Here is an 18,314-nt window from a genome sequence, read left to right as displayed (position 1 = left end):
GATGGAGCTTGAGGGCAGCAGCTTGAGGAGGGAGCTCCACCGGCGACAGGGGGAGAAGGAGCTCCGGCAAGCAGATCCTGGAGTGCGAGCAAGAGCCTGATGGGGAGGTGCTCTGACGAGCTAGCTGAGCCTCGAGCACGAGCTGGAGGACCTTGAGCTCCTCATCTCGAGCAGCTTGAGGAGGAAGATCTGAGGGGCGCCAGCAGGAGCTTGACGGAAGAGCGAGCAGGAAGAGGAGGTGCTGGCGAGATCCTACCCCGGCGAGGTGCTGGGGATCGTGAGATCCTGCCCCGTCGAGGTGCTGGGGATCGCGAGGTGATGAGGATCGCGAGGTGCTGGGGAGCTTGAAGTTAGAATTTAAAATGTACTGGACTATAGTGTAAAACTGACATTAGTGCAAAACAATTCTCTCCTGCATCACTTAATTCGGGACAAAGGGAGTAAATGATGTTTCCCAAATTCTGTTCACTTTGTTTAAATGTCTTCACAATTCAGAAAAACACTAAACGGATATCACAAAAATAATCAACGTGTCTTCGGAAATTTTTTAGCTTATACTAGAAAAATTGTCAATGTATATTTATAAATTGTTCATCATATAAAATAATAATAAATGTTTGGAATTTCAAAAGACAAATTCATCTGTTCAATAATTTTTCATGTTTTCGAAGTTTGTTCGTCATTTGAATTTTTTTATTTTAAAAAATTATTCAAATTTCTATAGAAAAATTGTTCACATTTTTTCCGAGAAATGTTGAAATTTTTGAAAGAAAGGGATCGACTGCTATACATTAGCCAGACGCTATCCCATTTGACTGGTAACACATGTACCCAGCGTGAGGTTAGGTTTTTGACTCCATCGCTTGCGCTTTTTATTTTTCGTGATATTTTTACATTAGCTCATCCTCAAGGAATGGGCCATCCCGTTTGCGAGATCCCTTAGTGAAATAACCCGACAAAGAGCCACCCAAAACCTTGTTTTCGCCGCCGCAAGCTTCTGTTCTCAAGAGATCCTATCTGCGGTCCTTTTCTGGCACTCTGCCGGAGGGGGATTCAACTACGGAGGGGTTCTACATCAATCTTGCTGCCCCTCCGATGATGCGTGAGTAGTTTATCACAGACCTACGAGTCCATAGCTAGTAGCTAGATGACTTCTTCTTTCTCTTTGATCTTCAATACAATGTTCTCCTTGATGTTCTTAAAGATCTATTCGATGTAATCACTTTTTGCCGTGTGTTTGTTGGGATCCGATGAATTGTGATTTTATGATTAGATTATCTATGAATATTATCTGAGTCTTCTTTGAACTTTTTTATGCATGATTATTATAACTTTGTATTTCTCTCCGATCTATTTATTTGGTTTGGCCAACTAGATTGATTTTTCTTGCAATGTGAGAGGTTCTTTGTGATGAGTTCGATCTTGCGGTGCTCAATCTCATTGACAGAAGGGGACATGACACGTATTTGTATGAACTTATGTGTGAGTTTACTTTGTCTACATCACGTCATCTTGCTTAAGGTGTTACTCTATTCTTTATGAATTTAATACTCTAGATGCATGCTGGATAGCGTTCGATGTGTGGGTAATAGTAGTAGATGCAGGTAGGAGTCAGTTTACTTGCCTCGGATATGATGCCTATATACATGATCATTGCCTTAGATATCATCATGATCATTCGCTTTTCTATCAATTGCCCAATAGTAATTTGTTTACCCACCGTATGCTATCTTCAAGAGAAAAGCCTCTAGTGAAAACTATGGACCCCGGAACTATCTTCATCATATATCAAAAACCAAAAATAACTTGCTGCAATTTTATTTTCTTTAATTTAATTTGTATTTTTGCTCTACCTATCTATCACTACAAGATTTAATCCTTGCAATTAGCCGCCGAGGGATTGACAACCCCTTGTTTGCGTTCGGTGCAAGTATTTATTATTTTGTGTGTAGGTGCTGCTAATGAGGTGTTGTGTGATTCTTCTACTGGATTGATAACCTTGATTTCTAACTAGGGAAATATTTATCTTTACTATACTGCATCATCCTCTCCTCTTCGAGGAAATCCCAACACAGCTCACAAGTAGCATGGACCTCCTGGGAGCATCGTTGTTGAGCGTGGGGTTCCCTCGGGAATGACGGTGTCGGCGTGTCTTCTTTGCTTCTTCTCGGTGGTGCATTGGAGCCGTTTAATTTTTTGAGGTAATCGTGTATATTATTAAATCAAACTGAGATTACATGAAGCGACAAACAATGACGCTACTAGACACACAGGAACAAGACAACTGTCCTAGAAATGTTGCAAAGAAGCCTAAGAAAGATATAAAGTAAGTCCTTTGGGCTCCCTGCACAAACAAAACTGTCGGCCGCCTCCAACCTCCAACGCTGTCGGGGCAGGAGAGAGAGAGAGATAGAGAGAGAGAGAGAGAGAGAGAGAGAGAGAGAGGAGAAGTGCCTCCTTCGTTGCCATAGCCGGGAGAGTATCATCGCCACCAGGGCTTTCTGAACCGAAGACTAGCACTAATAGAGGATCGACCATTGGTCTTGGGTTCGTAAGGGCCTTTAGGCCCGGTTCACAAACCATGACTAATGATCTCACACACACCTAGCTTTGTCATGTTTTTTTTTCCTTTGATCAGCTGTTGATAATTTCAACAATACTTTATAGCATGTGGCCAGCAATTGTTACCACATGCTTTTTCAGTTGTGAAACAAGAAGACAAATTGCATGAATATGACAGATCATGTGCCTAAAACATGCTCAAGGTAGTTTTTGTTTTTGTTCTACACAACTACACCTCCATCCTTACTTTGTTTTTGTTGCATGTTCCATCGGATTCACCAAACGGGTAGTCATCCTTCGTGTCACTCCCACCATTATTAATCACAAACTTATAAGCATAGTTCATGAGCCTACCCGCCACAACCAGCATTGTGGGATCTATCACAACCGATTAGTTTCTACTCAGGAAGGCTGAGAAGAGAGCCCATTGTGATCTCGTTTATTCCTTCCATGGCACCTGTAGCTGAGAAGCTCCAACAATCACCTGAATGACAGTCCAAACCACATTAACCGGAAGTACGGTTGTGGGTTAGTAATAAGGAACAAGGTAAAACCGAAAAATACTTAAGTATCTTGTATCAAGGCACTTGAGTAAAACGAAACAATACAAGTACAAAGGAGCGACTTCACGGAAACAGATACTTGCATCTTCACTTCTTCAGTGTCACTGTCGTGATCCTAATTTGTAAAACATGAGTGCTCACACAGTTCTTATGTAGCATCTCTAAGCTGCACATTTCCAGTATAGCCATCGGCAACCTAAAATAATCCCAAACCTAGAATTCTAGATTGTTGCGAGCATAACAATTTTTTATAGTATTCTTATTTAAGGCGTAATACATAACTGGTCTACATAATAAAGCAGCACATGTCTATTTCCATGGCCAAACTGCAAAAGCTAACAAAATGGTTAGAAGAATTCTCTTGTGTGGAACGCCTTAAAAAGCAATATCACCAACGAATCACACAAGGAATTAGAGCATAACTCTCTAGCTCTACTTTATTTATCTAATTTTCCAAGCAGTCGGTACTGGAGCTGGCACTTCCTTGATATATTTCACATTTTAAGGATAACAAAGTTCATGGATCTACTATTGGGAAGAGCTGAAGGACTAAAAACCAGCATAGCTTGAAGGAATGTAGTTGGTAAAACTGCAAACTGGGCCTGCGAAAAACTAAACAGAGACATTTTTCAACATCTTCTCTAGCTGGGCTTGATTTTTTAGTACTGCAAGTAAACATGTTGCTAAATGCTCTAATTCCTAACAAGTTCTGTAATGGGGAGATTAGCTTGTTTGTATCAGCTTCTGCTCGCTTGCATGGATTCTATGTATTAGAATTATTTGCCGTAAAAAAATGCCTTGGTCATACAAATCTAAGTACGACTATGCTTTTATGTAGTTGTGTGACAACATCTCAATATCAAAGTTTTAGTATCAAGGATAAAAACTTTGTGGATGTACTATTAGGAAGAGAAGTGATTACAGCCAGTATAGTTTGAAGAAATGTAGGCAGTAAAACAGGAAATTGGGCCTGCAAAAAACTAAATAGAGGCATTTTTTAAAACCACTTCTCTAAGTGGACACGATGATCTTTGCCAAGTATGATAGGCAAACAAGTTGCTAATTGCCAAGTGCTAACCAATTTATCTACCACCATTGTTACCTAACGATTTATGCAAGGGTAGTTAGCTTGTACCTGTCAGCTTCTGCTCCCTAACGTGGATTCTATTTAATGGATCATTATGCTTTTGAAGTGCTTATGCACCACATCTCAATATCTAAGCTTTAGCAATAAAACCAAATAACTACACAAACAATAAAATTCTAACAGGAAATATAGATGAGCTCTGCAATGTCGACGTAGAACAACAGATTCACAAGCATGGTGCTTACCACGCTTGCCCCGGTGCTTGACCATGGTGACGGCACCGCTCTACCTCCAGTCCCGCGTGTCGGGCACAAGAATGTACATACCGCGTATGATGTACTTTGGAAGCTCATCTTCATTGCGCTGTGCATTTGAGAAAAATATATAATAGTCGGTAAGAAGCAATTGCTGTGACGATTGATCGAAAGTGAAGCAAGATGAAAAAAATAGAGAGCAGAGTAAAAACGAAATAATAAGACAACAGAACTAAAAGTATCATGTGAGTATGTCGGCAGATCGTTTCGCGAACAATTAATCAGTACAAACGTGTGCGCATGTGTATGTTGAAACATAAATGGAAAATTAGCATATGTTGTTTCCACATGCAAATTAAATAAAAGAAGTTGAACGATTTATTGAACCAAAAAAGAGGTTCATGGCATTCTCATTGACAGTTGGATTTCTAATGAACCTATGTAATTGGCAAATGGAAAGGAAAGAAAAAGGAAAGAGAATGGTTAGCATATGGTAATTAGTTGGAAATCTTTGAATAATAAAATGAGCTAAGATCAGTTGTATACAATCTATCATGATACACACAAGAAGTCATAAGAAATGAGCTCTGAAATGTAAATAATCAGCATCACAACTAAAAGCAAGATAGTTACTCTGACACTTGGGTAGACTCATAAAAAAAACTACTGCTGGCACATGACACCTCATCTGGGAACTCATTTCTTAGCCTGGATTAGCAACGTTTCCTAAATTAGCTTGGTCATTAAAAAAACAAGCTTGAACAGCCAACTCCTTGATGAACCTGTGAAAGCTACTGAAACGACTTTTTGTATTCTTACATTAGTAGCCACATGTACTGATGTATAGGGATACTTTATTCTCTCTTTCTCCAAACCGAACCACTACACTTGTCAACGTCATATTGCCATCAACTGGGAAGAACAGCATCAACACAACATCATCTAGTAATTAGAACAGAACTCGGGTAAGAACTCCAAAACGGCGCCAAAGGAGGCCTCTTCTTTGATATGAGCAACCATTTCAAGAATAAGCATCTGGTTTCCATGATAGTTTCATAGGAAAAATTATGCAGACACTCCAGTTTTCTTCCCAGATAGTCCCATGATATGAGCAACAGTTTCAAGAATATGAGCAAAACAATGCAAACGACTCCGAGACGCCGCCAGTGTGGGAATGGAATCACCGGCGCCACCTTGCCGGCGACATCTAGGAGACTTAATCCTGCCGACCTAAAGGATTGGCGAGCAAACGATGCAAACGACTACGAGATGCCACCAGTGTGGGAATGGAATCGCTGCAGATTTATTCTTTGATCAGCTAGCTTTGTCATGTTTTTTTTTCCTTTGATCAGCTGTTGAGAATTTCATCAATACTTTGTAGCATGTTCCCCTCAAAAAAAAAAACTTTGTAGCATGTGGCCCTGGCCGTGTGGCTTTATAATACTCCCTCTGTCTCGTAATGAACGTAACGTTCTTATATTACGGGACGGAGGGAGTATAATATAAACTAGGACCAAAGCCCGTTTTAAAAAAAAGGTTAAAAGCGCACAGATTATTTGGCTACGTACATACTCCGGCCGCCGGCCAAGTATAGGAAAAGCTTGCAACTTTTAGTCTATACGTACTTTTGTTCATCTGCGCGTATATAGTTGCGTACGAGTGAAACAGACATATGTGTGAATCGACTGCCATTGCATGCCTTCCCTCAATCAAAAATAAAATAAAAATGCATACCGATATAAACCGTAGTATGTATGTATCAGTCAACTGGTGTTTACATATGCGAAAAAACCCAAGACGGCGCCGACCGTAACGAGGAAGATGAGCATCAACCTGGTGTGCTGCTGTGGCTCCGGCGCCCACCGCCACCGTCGCGGCATCGTCACCGCGGGTCCTGTATCTGAGCAAGTAATCTTGCGCCTTTTCTATCCACACCGAAGACATGGGGCGTCGCGCGAGGTCCGGCTCCGCCATGGCGACGTGCTCTGTGTCCGCCATGTTATACACCAAGTAGTCCACCTAGGTTTATCGCTTTCTCTTCTTTTCTTTTTTTTTGAGGGAAAGGTTTCTAATAAGAGAACAAGAGGGGCGAGATCGTCTGATCTGGAGTTTAGGATCCGTGTTCGTGCCCATCGATCAGTTGGCAGCTGGAAACGTTTAGGACGAGGATATGACAGATCGATGGTGATGATCCAATCCAATCCTTCGGTTCCAAAATAAGTGCCATGGTTTTAATTCAAATTTGACTAAAACAACAACACTTTATTTTTGAACGAAGATAGTACTAACGTCCTAGGAGTATGTAGGTACCCAATGCAGACCTTCTCAGATAAATGTCAATTTAAGGCCTTTTTCCTTTTTATTAAAAGGAAAATCCTTTAACTCAACCAACTGAATTCTCGCTCTCGCAAACCTCCTCGCGAGCTATCCGACCACGAGAGATCGCGTGTCTCTTGTCTGTAGCACATGCCTGGCCAGACTGTGTTGTTGCAAGCGGGCCAGGTGTTTTCGTCTCAGCATACATTCCGCGGCCTGATGTTGGTCCTTGCAGCATTCCACTCATTCCTCCAAGATCTCAACCAACCACCTTGAGGAAAGGGCAGGAGTCGTTATCCAACCGGATCACAAAGGCATCACTCGTCGAAGTGGATCAAGCGGCCTAGTTTCGGTAGGCTGCGCAGGGGCTTGCTGCGATACTCCTTCCACTTTGTCCGGATTGTCAATGTCTTGGTCCTAGGGCTCACTCGTGGGCGGACCAAATCTGGGCTTGAGATGGGTCGGGGCTCATGCTCTGGATAGGGCTGGTTGGGCTCGGTCAGTGTGGTGCCTACGAGCAGCGAGGTTTCCCTCCTCATGGGCAGAGTGCAAGGTGGCGGTTGTCATAAATTTTTTTGCACCATCGGGCAGATCTATGCCAATTGCCACGGACGTGGCACTGTGGGAGATTTCCTGGGTCAAGGCTACCGGTTTATGGTCGGGGCTTGCTTTGTGGAGTTCGTCGGTAGTCACTAGATTGTATCCCCCCCTCTCCGGTCCATCGGGGCTGGCTAGTGATGTAAGCATGGGCGCTTTCGACCATGGAGTCGTTAACCAAGACTCAGTGGCTGATGTCGGTCTAGGAGTGGAGGGGTGCCTCTGCTCCCCCAACCGCGGTTAGTGCACTATGAAGTGGGCGGTTGGTGGTGTTTCAGACTATGGGTGCCGAGGTGACGGCTTTGGAAGGCGGTCTGCACGGTTGGCTCTCTGGCGGGTGCCATGTCGGCGGTGGTGGCTTTCCACCTTGGTTGTGCGGGCAGCGAGAGCTGGAGCGGCATGTGACTCATGCGTGTTCTTTATCTCTGGCAGTGGCGACGCCCCAATCCAGATCTGGAGTTCTGAACTCGCCACACTTGTCTTGGAGACCTTGTGGTGGCACGGGGGAAGCTTCCGAGCTAAATCTCCGTGCTTTTTTCCCGATGACAACGCTGCTTTCTTCTTGAATATGTTGTTGTGGTGGTTCTATTTTTGTCTCGGTTCCGTGGGAAAACCTTTGTCTAATGTGGACTCAGCAGAGGCGACGCTTAGCGCCGTTCTCGCTCCTCGGAACGTTGTCATGGAGTTTAGATGTTATAGGCAATAGTGCAGCATTATACTCGGTTCTTTCTGTGCTTTCTTTCGGCAGCGTAGTCACGTGGGTACTGATCGAGTGATCCGGTTATCCTAAGATTGCTATTCTTTGAGGACTACATTATCTTCATGTATCGTTCAGCCATGTACTTTGTTTTCCAGTGACGCCCTAAAGAGGGTGCTACGAGGATGACGCCGTCGCCCAACCCAATGTCGGCTCTTAGGCTTTCACCGTAAGAATTTGAACCAAGTATAGGAGAGGTCAGATATCTCCACGGCGAACAGTATATAGAAGGATCCGTACTCCAGATCAGACCATCGGGTTAGATACCTCCACGGCGAACAGTATGGTGTAGAAGGATCCGTACGTACGTCGTGGTTTACAATATATAGTTACATAAGAGTGAAAATAACAAATATGCATGCATGTTGTCAACTGGTATTTGCACATGCATGGATGATCATCTATTCCGTCCATCAAATATATATACTCCCTCCGTAAGACGTTTTTTGAAGGGAGTACAGAATTAATTAAGGTCTACAGCTGGAGCAAGAAATCTGCGAATCTTCGATCGTCTTGTTGAAACCCATCTTGACAGTCTAAGATGAGCAAAGTAGAAACTCCTATAAGGCTGCCTGCGAAGGACGCACATAGCCAGATCGCAATATCCACCGTGTAGTCCCAATCCTTCGCGTATTTAATCTCCAGGTAAAAGAGAGTGAACACCCCAAAGACGGCGCCGGCGGTGGCGAGGAAGATGAGCATCATCCTCGTGTGCTGCTGTGGCTCCGGCGCCACCGCTACCATAGCGGCATCGTCACCGCGAGTCCTGTACCTCACCAAGTAATCTTGCACCTTTTCGATCCACACCAAAGACATGGGGCGTCGCGCGAGGTCCGGCTCCGCCATGGCGACATCATCTATGTCCGCCATATTACACACCAACTAATCCAGCTACGTTTATCGGTTTCTCTTTTCTATTTCTTCATGGCAAAGGTTTCTAGGTTTTTAATAAGAGACCAAGAGTGGGAAGATGGTCTGATCTGGAGTTAAGGATCCGTGTTTGTGTCCATCAGTCGGCCGCTGGAAACGTTTGGGACGAGGATCTATGGTGATGATCCAATCCCATCTGGAGAGAAGGAACCGTGTTTGACACAATCAGTCAGCCGGCTGGAAACGTTTGGGACGACGAGAAGACAGATCGATGGTGATGATCCAACCCCATCTAATAACCGGTTTTTATTGTCCATCCAATAACCGTTGAAGTGCGTATCTAGAGGTTCCCCAAGATAAGGCTGTTCAACTTAGGAGATCACGTAACCTGTTAGTATATTGTTCAGATCATGTATATTCCTCCATGAGTGTAGCATTGCTCGTCGGGGTGGGTCTGACACGTTCTCTCGATGTGATGCTGCTGCATGCGTACTTCCTGGGGCCTGCACCTCGCCGTGGCTCCTCCCGGGCACGCTGCCACGTCGCTGTGTCTCCTTCCCTGCGCTGTCCGCGCCATCGCCGGAGCCCGGAGCGTGCCATCGCTGCTAGTTTTATAGTTGTTCGTTGTTGTTGTTGTTGTTGTTGTTGTTGTTGTTGTTGTTGTTGTTGTTGTTTGAAGTAGCTCTGTAGCTCTTCGCTGCTAGCTTATTGTTGTTGGCTGGAGCCTTCTCTAGCTGCTCCTTAGTTCAAGAAAGCAATAACCCCAGGAAAAGTAGGCTGGTAAATTCTACCCCTCCGTCCGGAAATATTTGAAATCAAAATGGATAAAAGGGATGTATCTAGACATATTTTAGTTCTAGATTATCCATTTTGATGACAAGTATTTTTGGATGGAGGGAGTATTTTTCTAAATTTTGCATCGATGATTGAGACCATAATCCTATCCTTAATTAGATTTGGGGCCGCTTGGACTTGTCCGCCACGTCGGACTAAGAGACAGGACCCATGAAGAACCGATCAGTCCTCCTAGGAAGGTCGCCGGTTTGGTGACCATATTCATGCCCCGGCGTCGGTGCGCCACCCAATGGGCCAAGAACCTGGCTATTGGAGCAGGACAGCGAGAGCAAACCCTAGCTGCCCCATTTTCACCTTTTCGTCCCGTCCGCTCCACCCTCGCTGCCAGCCTTGTTAGATATGTTCGGCGGTAAAGATTTATATTCGTCCCCCCCCCCCCCCCCCCCCGCAAAAATATATATTTATATTTAAACTACCAAATCATATCCCAAAAATCGAAATATGTCATTAAAATTCGGTGCCGGTATTATATAGTTAGAACTTAGATGTTGCCCCATTATGATTTTTTGTTCTTTGCCCCCCTCATGCTCAAATCCTAGATTCGTCCCTGGTATTATTGGCCTACACAGGTCCCAGAGGTTTACGCCAGCGGTCGGTTTTCATTTGTGATCTCTGGGGGTGCGATCCGGGAATTGGACTCCTTGGTGGTTTTTACCTTGCGGTCAATCTCATTAGAATGAAACAGGCGGATTTTCGACAAGATTGCAGTGCTTCCCCTCTTGTGACGGATTTGCATTGTGGAAATTAGCGAGATCGTAGCTTTTGTAATACTATATGTGTTGGGGAACGTAGCAGAAATTCAAAATTTTCCTACGTGTCACCAAGATCTATCTATGGAGAGACCAGCAACGAGGGGAAGGAGAGTGCATCTACATACCCTTATAGATCGCTAAGCGGAAGCGTTCAAGTGAACAGGGTTGATGGAGTCGTATTCGTCGTGATTCAAATCACCGATGACCAAGTGCCAAACGCACGGCACCTCCGCGTTCAACACACGTACAGCCCGGTGACGTCTCCCACGCCTTGATCCAGCAAAGAGAGAGGGAGAGGTTGAGGAAGACTCCATCCAGTAGCAGCACAACGGCGTGGTGGTGATGGAGGAGCGTGGCAATCTTGCAGGGCTTCGCCAAGCACCACAGAAGAGGAGGGAGAGAGATATGCAGGGCTGCACCAACGAGAGATCGAATCACGTGTCTAATGAGCAGCCCTAGGCCTCATATATATAGGGAAGGGGAGGGGCTGCGCCCCTTCTAGGGTTCCCACCCCTAGGGGGGGCGGCAGCCCTAGATGGGGATCAAGGGTGGCGGCCAAGAGGGGGAGAGGAGAGGGAGGCGCACCAATATGGGCCTTAAGGCCCATATCCCTTAGGGTTTGCCCCCTTTCCACCTCTTAGGCGCCATGGGCCCTTGTGGGAGGCGCACCAGCCCACTAAGGGGCTGGTCTCTCACCACTCTTAGCCCACGCAAGCCTCCGGGGTTGGTGGCCCCACTTGGTGGACCCCCGGGACCCTCCCGGTGGTCCCGGTACATTACCGATAAACCCCGAAACTCTTCTGGTGACCAAAACAGGACTTCCCATATATAAATCTTTACCTCCGGACCATTCCGGAACTCCTCGTGACGTCCGGGATCTCATCCGGGACTCCGAACAACATTCGATAACCACATACAAGCTTCCTTTATAACCCTAGCGTCATCGAACCTTAAGTGTGTAGACCCTACGGGTTCGGGAGACATGCAGACATGACCGAGACGTTCTCCGATCAATAACCAACAGCGGGATCTGGATACCCATGTTGGCTCCCACATGTTCCACGATGATCTCATCGGATGAACCATGATGTCAAGGACTTAATCAATCCCGTATACAATTCCCTTTGTCTATCGGTACGATACTTGCCCGAGATTCGATTGTCGGTATCCTGATACCTTGTTCAATCTCGTTACTGGCAAGTCTCTTTACTCGTTCCGTAACACATCATCCCGTGATCAACTCCTTGATCACATTGTGCACATTATGATGATGTCCTACCGAGTGGGCCCAGAGATACCTCTCCGTTTACACGGAGTGACAAATCCCAGTCTCGATTTGTGCCAACCCAACAGACGCTTTCGGAGATACCCGTAGTGTACCTTTATAGCCACCCAGTTACGTTGTGACGTTTGGTACACCCAAAGCATTCCTACGGTATCCGGGAGTTGCACAATCTCATGGTCTAAGGAAATGATACTTGACATTAGAAAAGCTTTAGCATACGAACTACACGATCTAGTGCTATGCTTAGGATTGGGTCTTGTCCATCACATCATTCTCCTAATGATGTGATCCCGTTATCAACGACATCCAATGTCCATGGTTAGGAAACCATAACCATCTATTGATCAACGAGCTAGTCAACTAGAGGCTCACTAGGGACATGGTGTTGTCTATGTATCCACACATGTATCTGAGTTTTCCATCAATACAATTATAGCATGGATAATAAACGATTATCATGAACAAGGAAATATAATAATAATCAATTTATTATTGCCTCTAGGGCATATTTCCAACAATATGTCTGTATGGTGGATTCTCAGGGGTGTCGATCGACCACAGATGACGATGACTACCCTTCACGCCTGTAAACTCTGATTCGAAGACATGCAAAGCTCTTCCATGTTCTTGAGAAGACGAAAAAAAAGAGCAGAGATTATTTGGGTACGTATGTACTCCGACCGCCTTGCAACTCTTGGTATGTACGTAGCCCATCAGGGTTCAAACCCGGTGCTCGCGTTTATTCCTGGATTTATTTCAGGATTTCCGGTGATGTGCATTCAGTGGGAGGAGACGTCTCGTCGACGACGAGGTGCCTACGGTGACTTTGTAAATTTCAAGATGATGAGATGCTTATAAAGGTAGGGTGTGCGTGTGTGCGTTTATAGAGGTGAGTGTATCCGCGTGCATATGAGCGCTTGCTTCTGTACTATGTTAATAAAAACGTACGTTTGTTGGCGTAGCTGGTGGTGACACATGCATGCATAGTTGCGTACGTGTGAAACTGATATGTGTGCGTGCATGTGAATCAACTACCATTGCCTGCCTTCCCTCAATCAGAAAAATAGATGCATGCCAATAATACCGTACAATGTTTGTACATATGATAACAGGGGAAGTTCTCATATCATGCATCGATGATGGATGCTTACATTTCTATCTATCTACACCTGGAGCAGGAAATCTGCTAATCTATGATGTTGCTCATCCTGAAACCCCTCTTGGCACTCTTTGATGAGAAAAACAGAAACCATAGCAAGGCCGAACGCAAAGCCCGCACAAAGAAACATCGCGATAAACACCGTCGCCGTGTAGACCAATTCCTTCTCGCATTTAATCGCCGCGTAAAAGTAAGCGAAAAAACCAAAGACGGCGCCGGCGGTGACGAGGACGATGAGGGTCAACCTGGTATGCTGTTGTGGCTCCGCCACCACCGCCACCGTCGCGGCATCGTCACCGCGGATCCTGTACCTCATCAAGTAATCTTCCACCTTTTCTATCCACACCGAGATCATGGGGCGTCGCGCGAGGTCCGCCTCCGCCATGGCGACGTCCTCTATGTCCGCCATATTATACACCAAATAATCAACCTAGGTTTATCGGTTTCTCTTTTCTTTTTTTTTCTGTGGGAAATATTTCTAGGTTTCTAATAAGAGAAGATAAGAAGAGGGGGAATAAGAGGGAGTACCGTATAGGTACCTGTGATCTCGAGTTAGGGATCCGTGTTCGTGCCCGTCAGTCGGCCGCTGGAAACGTTTGTGACGAGGACTGGACAGATCGATGGTTATGTTTCAATTGTTCGCTTTTGATCGCTAGACCAAAACTCCCAGGAGGTAATACACGTATGATATGTAAAGCTAGCTAGTAGGCAAGCAGCTTAATTGATTCCTGTACGTGGAGCTGGCGAGCTTGCAACTCGCGAAGCTAGCGATCGGCTGTCTTGGCGAAACCTCTCGGCAGAACAAAACTGATCGATGGATTGATAGCCAAAGGCTCGTATATATTTATATAGCCTAGTGTCTAACCGACTTGATGTAGTATTCTTAATCCTACTTGACTTTTTTTTTTTGCGGAAATCCTACTTGACTTAGAATACTAATCGTACTAGGACTCATGCACATGCCGTGCAAAGTTTGATCATGCTTAATTCTACCCACAATATAAAAAGTGGCCGCGCACAATTTAGTCGAACCGAGCGGCACAGGTCGCTGTTAGAAACGACCACTCCATCTCTCTCTCTCTCTCTACCTTATCCACTCTGCCATCTCTCTCGTTCCTCTTCTCGATCCCTTTTCCTCGTTTTTGTTCGGTGCCGGGCACGGAAGTTCACGCTGGCATCGAATCCTGAGGGCACGGAGATCCTCGCCGACGCTCTGTTCGGCGGAGCGACGGAGTGCGGCGAGCAGGTCGGCCGTGGGGCCGGAGCAGCAGCAGCGCCGCCGCCCTCTCCCCTTTTTCTCAGAGCCAGAGAGAGATGTCGTCGGCGTCGTAGTTGTGGATGGCGGTTTCGTGGTGGTCGTCAAGGTACCTGCAATCTCATGTTGGGGGTCGCCTTTAAGCAGCGGCGGCGGCAACTGCCTTAGCGATCGAGCATCAGCGGGGATCGAGCGTCAACACTGTACTACTCTTTGGATCCCGCTCCTAGTTGTACTTCTCTTTTTGGATCCTGCTCGTTGCTGTGAGCTACACCGATTTGGCCTCGCCTTATTCAGTTTCTTTGATACATGCTCGCCTAGATTCAAACATTTTGGAGCTGGAGTTGTGCCACGAGGAAGACAAGCTAGCAGATCTCAACATCAAGTCGGGACGTGCTAGTGATCCGAAGACGACAGTGCAGCTAACCGAATCGAAGCAGTGATGTTTAGTTCACTACCGGAATCGCCCCCTATGCCGACGGCCAGGGCCGTCGGCATAGGCCTGAGTCCCATCGGGATAGGCCTATGCCGACGGCCCCCGTCGGCATAGGGCCGTCGGCATAATATGCGTCGGCACAGCCAGGGTTGCCGTCGGCATAGAAAAGCCGTCGGCATATATGATACGCCGACGGGGGCCGTACATCTATGCCGACGGCCCTGGCCGTCGGCAACTATCACGCCTAACGGCGGCCGCCGTCAAGTCTGCCCAACGAATGGTCGCCATGTGGCATCACTATGCCGACGGCCAGGGCCGTCGGCTTAGTCTAAAAACTATGCCGACGGCCAGGCCGTCGGCATAGTGGTGCCACGTGGCGACGAGCCGCTGCTCTAGGACCAGGGCTATGCCGACGGCCTGGCCATCGGCATAATTTGAAACTAAGCCGACGGCCAGGCCGTCGGCATAGTCCTTCATACAGAGCTCCCAGTAGTTGACACGTGGGCGCCTATGCCGACGGCCAAGCCGTCGGCACAGTTATAGGCTAAGCCGACGGCTAGGCCGTCGGCATAGGTGCCACGTGTCAGCTACTGGGAGCTCACGCTAGCCCTATGCCGACGGCCTAGCCGTCGGCATAGTTTGCATTTGCTTTTTTTCCTTTTTTCTGTTTGTTTTCAAATCAATTCAATTCAAATAACAACACATATCAGCACAACAGATATATATGATGGGATAGACATATAAAACACAACGGGATATCATCCGGCACCATCACAACAATATATGCATAAGCATCATCACACACAAGTCTCTAAATGAACATCATCACAACCAACATAAGCATAAGCATATAGAGAAGCACACAACTCATCTAAATGATCATCACCACACACAAGTCATCTCCAGCATCATCACCACACACAAGGATCATCGAGCACCACGGAGGTCGTCACCGCCAAGACGGCCGAAGCCCAAGTCGTCACTGCTAGCGGCAGCGCTACCGCCAAGACCGCCTCCACCTCCGCCTCCGCCTCCGTGGATCGGAGTGGTCGGGCTCCGTGACTCGGGAGTGCTGCGAAGACCACCGCCAACGGTAGATCCACCTGTTCCCTGGATGTTGAAAAGACATATTAACGGGATATATGACTGTGTTGAAAGGCATGACATGCTTTGGTGAATAGATTGGGGATGAACTAACCGGCGAGGGGCCAGCGTTCTGTGCCACAAACTCCTCAAAGCTCATCAGCACTGGTTGTGCTAGAGGGCATTGTGCTGGAGGGAACTGAGGACACCTGCCGGCCGCCATATCCTGAAAAGCTTGCTGCATCTGGCTATCCCTCTGCACTTGGTGTTCATAAAGCCTCTGATGCCACGCCATGGTCTCCTGGCGTGTGTACTCCAGGTAGGCCTACGGTATGACATGATGGAACTCATAAAACTACTAAATGCGGAAAATAAAATGAGCATTGAAGATAAGAGGGAAAATACTTACAGATTGTTGCTCCTGAAAGAGGGACTGTGTACTGGTCACTGGCTGGCTCGTGCGCTGGGTCAGGCTCGGGTCGATCCGACGAAGTTGTGTGTAGGAGATACTAGGAGAGTGATCACAGCATCGAGAACCGCCTCCCGACCGTGCTCCTTGGGCCCCATGCTCACCACCGCCATGTCGTCCAGAGGCGCCGCAATGGGGTCAGGTGTGTCAGGATGCAACTTCAGATACGCTTCGGAGTAGGCCTGCTTCCTCCCTGCGGTATGCTTGCCGTAGTACTGGGGCTCGCCAGGCTTGGAGTCCTTCCGCGTATGGGCGATCTCCCACGCCTGCATGTTTGAGAGCGGCCGCTTCAGTTTCTCCTCCTGCACCACCAAACAGAGGTTAGTCATACATAAGAAAGTGATGGTAAATAGAAGAAGAAGAATGTTTAATGGGGTTAGTCATACATTAACTACCTTGTGGAGATAGTGGTTTCGGTTTCCCTGAGCATGTACTCCCTCCTTCCCTCGGTTAGCCTTATTTTTGGTTCTCATAGCCGCCCAGGCTCCAGCCTCATCACACCAATGATCCACCAATGCCGCCCAGGACTCGTCTTTTCCATAACACCAATTTGGACACACCTACATAATAAAAGCATAATGGCATGTAGGTGTGTCCAAATTGGTGTTATGGAAGCATAAAGCATAAAGCATAAAGCACCACAAGGTAATGAAAGCATAATGAAAGCATAATATATGAAAGCATAATGAAAAATCTTTTATACTTACCGCCAAGAACTCGGGCCTCTCCAAGGTAATGCCCATCCTCCGCGCTTCTTCCTTGGTCATCTTCACACCAAGATAGTCGTGGTAGTATGTGGAGATGGCCACATAGCGCACCTCGTACTGCATCTGGCGGGCCTTCTTCTTGCATTGGCGCAGCACGATCTGGTCCGCTCTAGCCCTGTGCTCCGGAAGAACTCGATAGAATTTCTACAATCATGCATGAAAACAAGAATGGAAGAAGCCATGAGTTAAATCATTTTCATGAAACTAGAATGGACTTGTTCTTCTGAAGAGAACTCACCCAGAAAGTAGTGATCACGGTCTTGGCATGGGTCTCATGGTCCGCGTGGCGGGCCGCTTCCCAGTGGTCCCAGCTTGTGGCCAAAACCTGACGAGCCGGCTGCCTGATTGGATCCGGCCAGTACAACCCCGGCCAGTATAACTTCAGCAAGACGGTGATGAGGCCGTTGGGAATACGGACCCCTTTAGAATATATCCAGTTGCTGCAAAAGAATGAACTATTAGCATGTGACAAGCAAAATAAATAACAACCGGAATAAGCATGTGACAAGCAAAATAATGAACCACTTACTCTTTTCCCGTGGGCTCAATGAGCCACTTCTGCTCCTCAGTAGCCGGAACCTGCTTTGGTAGCTTTGCATTACCACGCAGCCACCCCTTCTTGTCAACCCCCTTCCCGTCACCACCATCATCCCCGCCACCACCCTCCTCCTCGCCTGCCTCCCCCTCCCCAACCTCCTCCCCAACCTCCTCCTCCTCCTCCTCCTCCTCCTCCTCCTCCTCCACCACCTCCTCCTCCTCCTCCTCCCTAGAGTGTACCTCACTAGAGGAGGGTACCTCACTAGAGGAGGGCCTCGAAGACAACACCCCTAAGTCGGTGAGGGTGCGCTCTTTCTGGCCGCGACCCCCTGTAGTGGCTCTCCCCCTAGCACCTTGTCCTCTAGAGGCTCTCCCCCCGCCCCCTCCTCCTCTAGGGGCACCTCTCCCTCGACCTCCCTGTGAGGAGTCATCGTCAAGTAGCCGAGGGGGAGGATTACGTGCTCGACCACTCTGACTAGGCAGGCCGACGACCTTGCGTAGGAAACCCACGCCGTCGGCCTTCCCCTTGCCCATGTTCCACGAACCTGCATTGAAAAGAGAAGAAGCAATTAGTAAATTAATGAAATGAAGGAAAAGGCATGATAATAAACACATTAATAAAAATGCATAAAAAGGCATATTCCTAAACTATAGAAAAAAAATACTTGAAACGTACATCTGCTAGAACCCATATGAATCATCACTGTTGT

The sequence above is a fragment of the Triticum urartu genome, chromosome 2A (genome assembly GCF_056163025.1).
Source record: "Triticum urartu cultivar PI428250 chromosome 2A, HENAU_Tu73, whole genome shotgun sequence".
Lineage (NCBI taxonomy): Eukaryota > Viridiplantae > Streptophyta > Magnoliopsida > Poales > Poaceae > Triticum > Triticum urartu.
This window is presented reverse-complemented; position numbering follows the sequence as displayed.